At 43.7% G+C, this 12,500-nt stretch overlaps 1 protein-coding gene across 1 annotated transcript in view; it reads left to right on the forward strand.

Moving 5' to 3' along the window:
- Positions 1 to 12,500, forward strand: part of foxp4 (forkhead box P4) — a 105,997-nt gene that overhangs the window by 50 nt on the left and 93,447 nt on the right. The window contains exon 1 of the mRNA XM_030052538.1: positions 1 to 487. This exon is cut by the window's left edge and continues 50 nt beyond it. The gene's annotated coding sequence lies outside the window, so the exon portion shown is untranslated. The remainder of the gene's footprint in view (positions 488 to 12,500) is intronic.

The following is a 12,500-nucleotide window of genomic DNA, read 5'->3' on the forward strand; positions in this document are numbered from 1 at the left end:
AGCAAGCAACAGACGGGATGCCAAAAACTGAGGACCGGTGGAGAGGTTATACACGCTGAATAAGCCACTTGAAGAGATAGCGGGGGAACCAGACGCACCAAAACAAGCCGAGAAGCTGCGCTCTTTCTCCGCGTCAACTTGCGTATACTGTGCCAGAGTTTTAGCGGCAGTATTGTTCTGACTTCACTCCAGAGGGGCCACTCCGAGGAGAGAGGACGCACACAAAAGGGAAAAGGAAAGGACTAACGAGTACGCTTTGTCGTTTAAAGTAATGGTCCTGCGGTCTTAGATCCTAGATTTCTCTTTCTCTCCCTCTCTCTCTCTCCTCTCTGTTCTTTCTTTTTTTATTTTTTGGTCCCGTCGGTTTGTGCCCCCTTTGTCGCCGCGAGAGAGTGGACTCGCCGGGGGTTTGAGGAACAGAAGCGGGCTGTCCACATGGTCCAACCACTGGCGTGAAAGTTGACTTCTTCAGAAAACAAGAGAACAGGTTGATAACACTATCTACACCTTCTTTTTTCCCCCTTCCCTCTTTCCTCCCTGTGCCTTCATTGAAACTCTCTGTGATACACACATAACTAAACGATAAAACAATTCGGGATCCAACTTTCGCTGCAGTTTGTGAAACTTCTTCAAATCAGCCTAATAATAACAGTGTATTTTAGGTTATTAGAGGGTGCTGTCGGGGTTGTGCTCTTCCCTCCGTCCATATCCGATATTAACTTTGATTCTCTTCATTGGCGTCTAAACGCGAAACTCTTACAGGCACTTTTTTTTCAAAGGAAACATATTTGAGGTGTTTTTTCCCCTTTCCCTCTTTCTTTCCAATTTCTGTAATCCAAAAGAAAAAAAAACGATGCTCGAAAAAAAAAGTTTCTCTCGGCCTCTCCACCAGTTTCACACGTGCTTTGACCTATCAAGAGTCCAGTTTGTTTTAATCGATATTTGTTCCTGTGGGGTACATCTTTTTATTTTTGTCTTACAATTTGTGGAGGAATAGTTGGGTTGAGAGGGCCAGTGCTCATGGAAGGTGTCGGGGTCTGAAATCTTCACTCATGAAAAAAAAAAAAAAAAAAAGTTTTTTTCAGTGGCTAAGACTAACTAAGATGTCGGGTGCAGATTTGAATGGAAGCAACAGACTCAACTTTGCGCTCCCGACAATCACCCTTTCTGAGGTTTGATAATAAACACCGAGATAAGTTAGACGGTGATAATTTTACACACCCGCTTGAGAATCGTTTGAATCCCTTTTCATTGCTCTATTCTGGTAGTTCACACCAGCTACGATGTCTTTCATTTTTGAGTCGTGTATTATTTTCTCATAATTAAACGGTAACTAAACGTTTAAAAGTATGGGGAAGACTTACTATTTCAGCCCATATATATTGAAGATAACTGATCTAATTATTGTCTCAGCCTACTTAAGAAAATTAAAGTCTTCTTTTGGACATAGGTCACTACATCACACAGCCTGCAGTGTTTTAAAACGATTTGGACTCTGGAAATTGGGACCGTGTTTTTGTGACATCACTAAGTTTAATTTGACTGTTTTATTGGCTACACTTTATTTTCCATATATTCTTATTGGATTAAACAGCACAAATAGCCTACACAGCTTAAAGTCTTAACAGCAGGCCGTGACTTTGTTCCTGCATAAGTTTAATTCCAGATTTAATGATGAATATTAAAACGGGTCTAATCCGCACGATTATAGACAGTGATTATTAGTGCATTACAGCATTCATGCGAGTGAGCCTTTTTTTCCTGATTCTAGCATTAGACAATTGAATGGGAGAAAAGAGAGACGGTCTTTGCTTCTCATGATAAAATAGGAACTGCATTCCCAGATAGATTAGACTAATAGATCTGACAGAGAAAATAGAATGGTTTTACACCTAGAGGGGGGTTGAAATCTTAACTAAAATCTCTGCATGGCCTACGTCTTTTCCCCTTTTGTTTTTTGCAATTAACCAAACCGTCTGAAAGAGAAGGCATAAAGGAAAACGAGGCCGTGTATCTGCTGATTTTTTCTCTATAAGGAAAAAACTGGCCTATATTTTTTAATAGCCTATTTTTGTTTATTTTTGATTGATAAATTACATTTAACAATCGCTTAACAACTGTGCGTCTTTTTCAATCCGGTGGACAGACTGAAACTTTCTAACAGCAGCTAAAGTGTTGTAAAATTTTATTGTTATTTCTTTTTCCTAAAATAAATCTGCCTCCATCGCCTGAAATATCAAACATCAGCTAAAACATTTCCGCATGTCACGTGGACTGATGTCCCGCATGATGGAGGGATGCAGAAAAAGAGGGAGAGATGAAATGACAATTAATTGCTATTGGTTGTCTGTCATTGAGAGAAAAGGCAGGCCGTGTGGGTGCACACCCTGACATGGGCATTATTGCCCCTTGATTGATGGGCGCCGGGGCATTTGGCATAATTAATTTTATTTACTATGTCCCTTCCCTCTGCCTCTCTCCTGTTGTATCTCCCTCTGTCCTCTGTTCTGGCATTTCCACGACGTGATGACATACTTTTAATTGCACTTTAATAGAAGATCCAGCGGGAATGAAAAAGCTCTTCATCACATTTTATGACCTTGTCACATTTCTGGCGTCAGACAAGAAAACAGGTATTTTTGCAGTGAGCTTGGAGCGGTGGTGTAAAGTATGCGGGATTTTTTTTTTTTTTTTAAAGTGTATTTTTATTATTATTATTATTATTTGAAAGAATCACACACTACGTTTTTTATTTACACATAAGGTGCACATTAAATTTGCGATTCCTCATTAACGCAGCCCAATGTTGCAGCTTATTTAAAACCTATAAATCTGCATCAGCATCTGGGGCCTCTTATTAGTTAGGCCAATTTGCTAATTTTAGACAATATCAAACGGTTGAATAAATTTTTATTTCTTCATAAATTAATCCTTTTCCAATTAATATGAAAATACTTCACACGATTGTGTGTTAACCATATGCCCCAATATTTTGTTCTCTGCACCCATGAACTTTAATAAATATGATTCAATTTGTTTCCTAGAAATATGTAAAGAATAATTAACTTGATTGTGATTTTGATTTTCTTTTTCATTTTACAGAGTTAATTCTGCTCGTTCTCTCTGCTGTTTGATTTCTGTTCTGTAAAATGAAGGTTCAGCAGTTCAAGTGACTCAGTTCAGAGAGTGATGATTGGAACTGTGGAGTTGCAGGCGTGATTTTCTTTACAAGACACAAATTAGGTTACTGAATATACAAGTTAATTGTTAATGCCTTATGTGAAAATATAGTTATTTCAAAGACCTCCATGAATTCAAAAAGAAATACCAGTTGTGGAGTTGGGACAAAATTGTGTGATTTTGTTGAAAAAGAGAGGAATTCACCTTTCTCTATTTTTATTTATTTATTTATTTATTTATTTTAAAAAAACAGCACTTACCATCAGTACAAAATCACTTTAAAGTTATCTTTTCTTTGTAGTACTGTGGTCATTGATTGGCTATCACACCACTTACAAAGTTTTTTATGAAAAGAGTATGGTAGACAGTGAGATAAGAAAGAGGGCACTTGAGAAGTAGAAGGAGTTATTCTGAAAAAAGCCGAGTGTACGTGTTCAGGAAGCCAGAAGTGTCAGAGAAACATTGACTTTCTCTGCTCTCTGTCGGCTATTGTGTGTCCGTGTGTATGTGTGTGTTTGCCTCAGGGCAACCACTTTTTTCATCTGAGTTGTTCCAACACTTTTCCTTCTTTTCTTTCCTCCTCAACAGCTGTTTCTTTTATATGTCCTGTTTTGTTTCATTGTTTGTAATCGCGGTTTATGTACTGCTGAGAATGGTTTTCTCAGGTTGAAAGTCTGTTCTCTGTGCAGTTATATCTGTTATGCTCACTGACACATTACTCCACTGATGATTTTGAGCTCAGACTTTTGTGTGGACAAAGATATATGTTTTCAAAATGTGTCTATGTCTCTGTGCATGTGTGTCTCTGTGCATGTGTGTGTGTGTGTGTGTGTGTGTGTGTGTGTGTGTGCACCAGGGTGTGACTGGGACCATGTTGGAGACTGTCTAGAGACAGGCAATAATGGCTATGAATCTCATGCGCTTTAAAACCCCTTCAGCAGGATTAAAAGCCACCAACATGATTGTGTTAGTCCATAAACTCACTCAGAGAGTCCTTACCTCAAGCATGAGCGTGTGTGAATGTATGTGTGGAAGAGTGTATATATCTAAGTGTGTGTGTGTGTACACGAGAGTGCTTTTTCTAAATTCACCTGTCCTGCTTGAGTGAAAATGGACAGTATTTGAAGTTTTAAATGTCCTGTGCGTCGGTAGTGTTGATGGCTCGCCTGTCCGTCTCTCCATCTCTCTCTCTCTCTTCATTAAAGCCCTCCTGCTATCCAGAACCCACAAGTCTGAGTGGGCTTTTTGCTCCAAAGTGATGCTGAAGAGCACCCGTATATGACATTGCTATACATGTAGAGTTTGACCCATGCTAGATGCGCACAGATTTACTTCTATTGTAGCACTTAGTGCATTACCTGCTTAAAAGCTGAAATGGTTAAAATTTCAATATCCTTTATAGAGGGGATTTGAGGAAATAAATATTTCTGTGCAGGCAGCAACAAGCATTTTTTAAAAAATGGAATTGTTTCAAGTGTTGGTACTGAAGCTGTCGTTACAGCAGGGCTGTGGCAAGCGCGTGTGTGTTGGTCTTTAAATCTAGAAAGAGTCACATACCGTAGTATGACAACATGCATTATTCTATAGTAGGTAACAACACCGTAACCACCTTGTTAAAATTGTCAATTAAACATAGTTATAGCGTTGATAATTAGAATTAACTACATGTAAGTGATTTTTATCAAATGGAATTGTCTTCTTCTATTGAAATGAAAAATGAAAAAGTAAAAACTGTACCTCTCTCCCAGTATAATCACAGAAAAATTACAATACAGTGCACTGATATTGTGCCATTATAATAGCAATTACTGCTTACCTCTTAAATAAAACCAAATTGTTGTAAATGAATTAGAACAACTAATTGACAAATTAACGAATGAATTGAAGGTGTTATTGTACGTGAGCGGGGAGCGAGTGGGGGAATGTTCTGCTTGTGTGCAGGAGTGATTGACTAGAGTGCGGAGCTGCCGCTACATTTCTTTAGACTGAGGCCTGATTATACATGTGGTTCTAATTGAACCTGTTATTTGGGAGAAGTTGTGCACTGAATATGTGTATGCGCGCGTGTGTGTGTGTGTGTGTCCCTGTGTGTGTGTGCACATAATAAATCCCACACATTTTTCAAAGATGAGATGTGTTTTTACGACGGGTCAGAAAGCGGTGTCATACAGAAAAGGTGCGGCAGGGCAGACGAGGAGCTGATGGAGGATGAGGAAGAGGTGGAGGAGCTCTTTAGGAAGTTGACCACCTGTATGAGCTTCAGGGGAAGCTGGCAGGTCCCTTGTCTGTATTATTGCATGTGATGACAGCGCTCCCAGTACTAACTTTTCTCCCTGTCTGATCGATAAGTTCAACATCTTGCCTGACTTCACAGATCAGCCTGTGGTCATTAACATATCCATGTATTTCAGAGGTGACATTCCATAAGTTTTTTTTTTTTCTTCTTCTTTTTTTTTTGGTAAGTGTGTGTGTGTGTGTGGTGCCTGGGAGGCAGCTTGGCTCTGGTGGCTTTTCTTCAGCGCCAGAGAGCACCGGCCCATTAACAGCTGATGGATGTGGGAGGGAGTGAACCAACGACTCAGAGAGGAAGGGACTGTTTCCTATGGGCCAGGGTGGAAAGGGAAGCTACAACATGGAGAGAGACAGACAGATTGAGAGAGAAAGAGGAGAGAGAGAGAGAGAGGGTATGAGTAAATGGCTGGATAAAGAGAGGGAAACGACAGTCCGAGTGTTTTAGGCGTGGGTCATTATAGCTAAGGAAGCATTAGATCAGCCTCTCCAGAGTATGCTTGGCAGCCAGGGGCCAGCACCTGAGGCCAGGGAGCTGGAGCTGGAGGGGAGGACCGGAGAACAGGGCTGCACTTCTGGAGACTGGGGGAATGAGAGCACATCATGGAGTAAGGCAGTTATAGTTACCAAGCTTGATTTCACAGAGCAAGAGAGAGAGAGAGAGAGAGAGAGAGAGAGGGACACAGAGAATGAGAGTCATGAGGTCGGTAGCGCTAAGTGTGTCACAGCCAGGTACAGTACGTGAGACGGACAGTAGAAGCAGAGAAATAGGAAGAGCCCGAGGCATGTGTGTGGAAACTGAAGGGATGCCTGGTGTGTTCAAGACAGAGCATCCTCATAAAAAAAAAAAAAAAAAAAAAAAATCTCTCATCGGTCGCTGCGTCCCCTGCTAACTCTGCATTGGTTCTGACAGCTGTATTTGTGTTATGGATTTTCCTTCACTCTGTCCCGTCTCCCTTTTCTTTCCCCGCTGCCTCCCTCTCTCAGTAGTCGGCTCCCCTCCTCTCCGCCGCCTCCCACCCTATGACCTTTTGTAAGCACTTCATCAGAGAGCCGTTGGTGTTTTCCAAAGCGCTGCGACAAACTGACAGGGCAGCCGTCAATCGGCGGGGAACCGAGGGAACAGATCGCTGCAAAGCTCCGTTCAAAAACAACAATGTGACTAAACTTTCTGCAGCCTGCTTTAATGTGCATTGAAAGGAGGGCTGTGAAGGGTCGGTGACAGCTGTACAGCGCAGGACTCAGAACGTTACGGAGACACACACGCACACGCACACAAATATACACACGGCGTTTTGCACATTTCATAAACCATCTGCCTGTGGAGAGGCGTTACACAGATCTAAAACGCTCATCTCCTCGTAGCGGAGCAGCACTAAAATCCGCCAGGCGGCCAAGCGAGCGCTCCGATAGCGCTGAGATTCCCACATGGGGAATGGTGAAGCGAGAGGAGGAGCACACAGGGATTCACATCTAGGTCCATAAACTCTCCACTCTCAGTGATTTAATTCAAATCTCTCTGCACAATTCATTGGATACCGTTACCTAAACACACTTTCCAGTTTCACACATCACACTTTTATCAATTTCCCTTTCATGCTAAATAAAACTGCTCGCATTTATTTTTAATTTGGCCTGTCGTCGCTGTTCTGAGTTTAGTTGTTTTCACTCCAATTATCACATTTATCATGACCTTATACATTTTTTATTATTGATTTGCATGAGCATATTTGTATTGCTTCAACCTGGATAGCTTCACATTAATGTATGATGATAGGCCCTTAGAAGCCCAGTATCTCCCCCTGTCCCTGTTCCTCCCCATCCCGGGCCGAGGAAGTAATAACCATTTAAATGCATCTCATTATGTTTACTAATCCGTAAAGTATTGGGGTGCTGGCTAACGCAGGCAAAAGTGAGGCTGGAGCGTTGGCGTACGCTGTTCTTTTATGGTATTAGTATTTGTGGTATTAGTTCCGGGGGACATGGGATGCCTACTTAAGCTATTAGCATGTGAGGCGCTGTGGGGTGATCCATCCCTTGACAGGACGAGCTGTTAACCAGTGTTAACCCAAATCACAATAGGCTGCCAGGGTTGACAGATTGACAGAGCCTGCTCTCATCGCTCTCGAGGCCTGTCCTTCCTGCTTCGTCTTCTGCATATCACCCCATTTGAAGTTTAGTCAGTATTAGAGGGGGAACGTGCCCATGAATTTACCTTTACAAATCTCACGGGGTGTGCGGGGGAATAAATATTCAGATTGAACGTTTTTAGAAGTAAATATGATATGGCCCACAGCAAAGACCGAAAGCTCCCTCTCTGTCTGCGTCTGTGTCTCTGTCGACTTCTGTCCTCCTCCTCCTGCTTTCCCGTGGCTCTTGAGGTGAAGAGACTATACAGGCTTTGCCCGGTGGGGGGTGCGGACTCTAAGGCTCCTACAGTGCCCTTTCAGAGAGGGGAGAAAGGGGAGGGAGAGGTGGGAGGGGAGGAGGGGTGGGGGGTGGGGGGGGGGGATCGCGATCGCTATTGCCGCTATCGAGAGTCTTGGAGATCACTCAAAGACAAGAGGGATGCTGTGGTCCTCTCTCTCTCTCTCTGTGTGTGTGTGTGTGTGTGTGTGTGTCCGTCGATGTGTGAGCGCGCACGACATGCATGCGTGTCCAACTACAATTACCTGTCAATCAGCAGGATGACCCTCCACCCCTCTCCGCAGACAGAATTCCTCAGGTTTTAGGTTCTGTTTTTCAGACGGCTGGCGGAGAGAAGAAGAAAAAGCAAACAGGTCACCATTTTCCCAACTCCTGCTTTTCACACGTTTCATTGTTAAGTCGTCGAGTATTTTGGGGAAAACTAGCGCCTCGGTCATGATTTTCCATAGAGTGTTTATTCTGATGGAGGGTGAAAAGAAAACAAAATCAAAAAAAAAAAAAAAAACTTTTGAAGACAGAGCACCAGCCCCACAGAGACAGAGCCCTGGGGATCGAGGGGGCTTTTTGGACAGGAGTTGTGTTGCCGGTGGTGATTAGCTTGTGCTGGTACATCGGGGGCCTGCTTTCTACTCTGTGGCTGTTTGCTGGGCATTGAAACTCTCACATGCACGCCTGTGTGTGGTGGGCATTGTTGACCGAGAGACATCTGCCACTAGATTATTCCCAGCTGTTATTTGAATAATTGTGTAATCCCCCTCTCCCTCCCTCTTTTGCTCCCTCCTTCCTCCCCTCGCTCCCTCCTCCTCCTCCTCCTCTTTTGCTCCCATCTTGCCCCCACATCCCCTCTGCCTCTCAGTGTGAGGAGATGACGGGACGGTCTCTTTTCTGGGTGGCACCAGTCTTTTGGGCAGGTGTGTGTGTGTGTGTGTGTGTGTGTGTGTGTGCATGACGTCGCGCATATGAATGTGTGTCCATGTGTGTGTGTATCCCTGTGGCCCCGGTCACCGGTCGTTGTCTGACATTTGTAGAAGGATCTGAGTACCCACAGCCGCCCACCCTCCACCCCAACCCCGCCGGCCTCCCCCCCCCCTCCCCTCCTCCTCGTGGTTCTCAGGGAAATAAAAGTAGCCTAATCCTGGCAGATCAAGACTGCTGTCCACCACTGCTTTACCAGCCTGTGAATTAGAGCCAACTCTCCTGTTCTTCAGGATACAGAGGGTAGAGGGTGTGTGTGTGTGAGTGTGTGTGTGTGTGTGTGTGTGTTTTGTGCCGTTGGCCTTTGAAGCAGCGCTAGCCGTTAGCCGGCAGGGAACATTGGTCAGGCGGTGAGAGGAGAGGAGAGGAGCGGACAAGAGACAAGAGGAAAGAAAAAAAATGGTCAAAAAGAAGAAGTAAAGAGCAGCTGAAGAGTTTGGGCTTTGATTCGCTGACAGAATTTTGGTTCTGAGTTCGCCATTCAAATAAGCTGGGTAATTTAAAATTTTTTTCTTGCAGGCTGCATTTGATATTATTCAAATGCACAATAACAGTTGATCAGATTTGTTTGCATGAAAGCCAAGTTTTCTTTTTTTTCTCGTATGTTTTTGTTTTAAATTTACAAGTTTAGTGTATCAGCTCAACTTTGAAAAAATACAAAAGCTACCAGGATCTTTTTTTTTTTTTTTTTGCTATTAACAATTAATTAAAATCCGTTACTCCTGAGCTAAAAGAGAATGATGTCGTTTAATATACTGCCTTCATATTCTCACTGCTCTACTGTATATCTACAAAGGAACAACACATGGTACAAACCCACACTTTCCCCTCCTTTCCGCCGAATTTTGGTTGACATATAACAACAATAGTAAATTAAATTAAAAGGAGTTTTTTTTTTTTTTTTTATCTTTGCTTTTTTATTTTGTTTGCAGCTAGTTCTTCCTTCCCTGGTTGTAGATGTTTTTTTTTTTTTTTTTTTTTTTGCAACTCAGTCACTCACCGCTTTCTCAGCCAGTTGTACAAATGTATAGGGAAAGATGTGAATGTGTCAGTCTTCTGACACAAACGCGTGCCGCGTACACACACACACACACACACACACACACACACACACACACACATACACACACACACACACAATGCATGCCTGCAGTTGCTAGGTCTGCCTTCATTTCTGGTCCACGGTTGGTCGGCAAGTGTTCTTTTCCCTGTCGGAGCTCCGACAGTCACTTACTGTGAAAGACTCAACACTCGCTCTCTCTCCTCTCCTCTCCTCTTATTCCCGCTCACTCTCCTTATCCTCTCCGTCCTCTCTTCCCCCCGTCTGTGCTCTCCCTCTCTCCCTCTCTCCTCCTCTCCCTGTCATGCCTGTTGTCTCTAATTATCACAGCTCTGTGTTCCCTCAGCCTCTTCATTACAACCAAGCTGTCATCACAATTTACCTCCATTTGCCTCTTTCTCAAGACACATTTCAATAAAACTACTTTATTCTATTTGACTGAAGTGACAAGACGCCGCAAGACAATGCAAGGTCAATCGATAGTCTTATCAATTTAAAACAGTCCCTGAGAAGGGGATTTTTTTAAACGGCTAGAATGATTTTATTTTACCATGAATGGAAGAGATCTCTGAAAGATATAGTGAAAACTGAATTCTCAAATTAAGACTTTTATTAAATAAATCTGTGAAATAAAATAAATATCAATATTTTTTTTTGCTTTGAATGCTGTCAGACCTCAGATAAGAGAAGTAAGGAATGTGTTTATAAGTTCACATTGAAATGCACTTTTTCTACTCATAATGCTCAATCTACACATAATTATATCTTGATTTATAAACCATTCGATGAATATGGTCAAATGTGAATGCAGTGTTTTGTTAACACACCTACTTGTCCCTGGACAGAATTAGTTGTGCTTTGAAGTCGCAAAAACAGACATTTTTGTAGCCGTAATCTTCAAATGAAACTGACAAACAACAGCGGGAAATGTAACTGTTTAACAGATTCCTACTTTGTTTCTGTGTCAGTCCGTTTTTTTTTTTCCTCTTATTTTTTTTCCAGTATGAGGCTTTCTTTTGAAGTATTTACAATCAGTAAGTAATGGAGAAAACACGGAGGAATATTTTCTTCAAGATCTAACGACATTTATTACCAGGTTGAAAGGCTGCCATTGAGTGTTGGCTTAGCAGACGCCACAATGCCTATGGGCTCTCATAGATGCCAGTTCAATGAAGGGCACTGCTGCACACAACCTGTAGCCCTAATCGGCAACTTCTGCTGCTGCAGGTTTCCATTGTCTAAAGGTCAGTTAGGAACAGCACATTAGCTTTGGAAAGTCATCGGCATAAAGGAGGGAAGGGGCTAAGGAAGGAAGGACTAAAGAAAAAAAAGAAAAAAAGGAGCACGGGGGGAGGGCGGCTGGCATTGAAACCTTGGCATGCTTCGTGGTGTCAGGCAGGCAGGCATACGGCATTCTGGGGCTTTGTGAAAAGTTTGCCTGCAAAACTTTGCTGAAGGCTGGGTTTGGTTTGACTGGCTCCCCCAGGGGTTTGCTCAGAGAGTGGGTGGAGGGATGGGAGGAGGGAGGAGGCAGGGAAGGGAAGGAGAAAAGAGGGGGGAGAGGGGAGCAGAGCACAGAGAGCAGGCATGCCGTCACAGTTGTCCGTTGTTACGGGGCGAAGGCCCTTAGTTGCTGATCTAAGAAACACAACTCCTGGCTCACGCCCCCTCCTTATCCCTCCCTCTCTCTCCTCCTTTTTTCCCCTCTCTTTTCTCTCCCTCCATCCTCCTCCCCACAGCTGTGTCTCTCTTTCTGTCTCTTTCTCATGGAAGGTAGCTTTCAGCAGCTCTGCGCTGTGGTTTGAGCCCTAGTTATTAACATATAGTCTGCATTAGTGCAGCAGTGGCTGGGCCTATTTGCTGCTAATGAGGATAGGGGCTGTGCTGTATAGTAACTTGTTTGACCCCCGGTGCCGGGGTCAAGTTCACCCTGAGGAAGTGTAACACTCTTCCCTCCTCAGCCCAAACATATGACTGCACCCTAGGGGGAAAGGAGGGAGAGAGGGAGGGGTGGATGACGTGCAGAAATGGCCCTCTTCATCCCAAATTTGAATCTCTCATCCCCTTTCTCCGCTCTCTCCTTCCTCTCCCCTGTCCCCTCTCTTCCCACAGGGTTAATTGAAGGGGAAATTGATAGTTCTGTGTGGTAATTGTGGCTTTGAGAATTCTCCGTCTCCCACGGAGAAGGACGAGGGCAGCTGTACCAAAGACAGAGTGATGTGTTGTGAGAGAGAGAGAGAGAGAGAGAGAGAGAGAGATGGAGAGAAAGGCACACAGTCGAGCAAATACAGTAACCCCCTCCCTGCAACCCCCCCCCCATGCAGTGCGACCGCTTTGAGGGGACAAGTAGCAGGCTTGATTGGTTGATGAAGGAGCGTGTTGATTGGCCGATGAGGAGCTGAGATTTCTGCGTAACTTTGCTCGCCCCAGCTCTAATCATTCAATTCGTTATCCAATCAGAGTGATTCACCATACCGCTCCGTATCCTCGCTGATTCTCCTTCACCCCCCCCACCACCACCACCACCTCCACCACCCTTACCTCCCTGAGGGGTGGGGGATGGACAGAT

Source organism: Myripristis murdjan, chromosome 5 (genome assembly GCF_902150065.1).
Source record: "Myripristis murdjan chromosome 5, fMyrMur1.1, whole genome shotgun sequence".
NCBI lineage: Eukaryota > Metazoa > Chordata > Actinopteri > Holocentriformes > Holocentridae > Myripristis > Myripristis murdjan.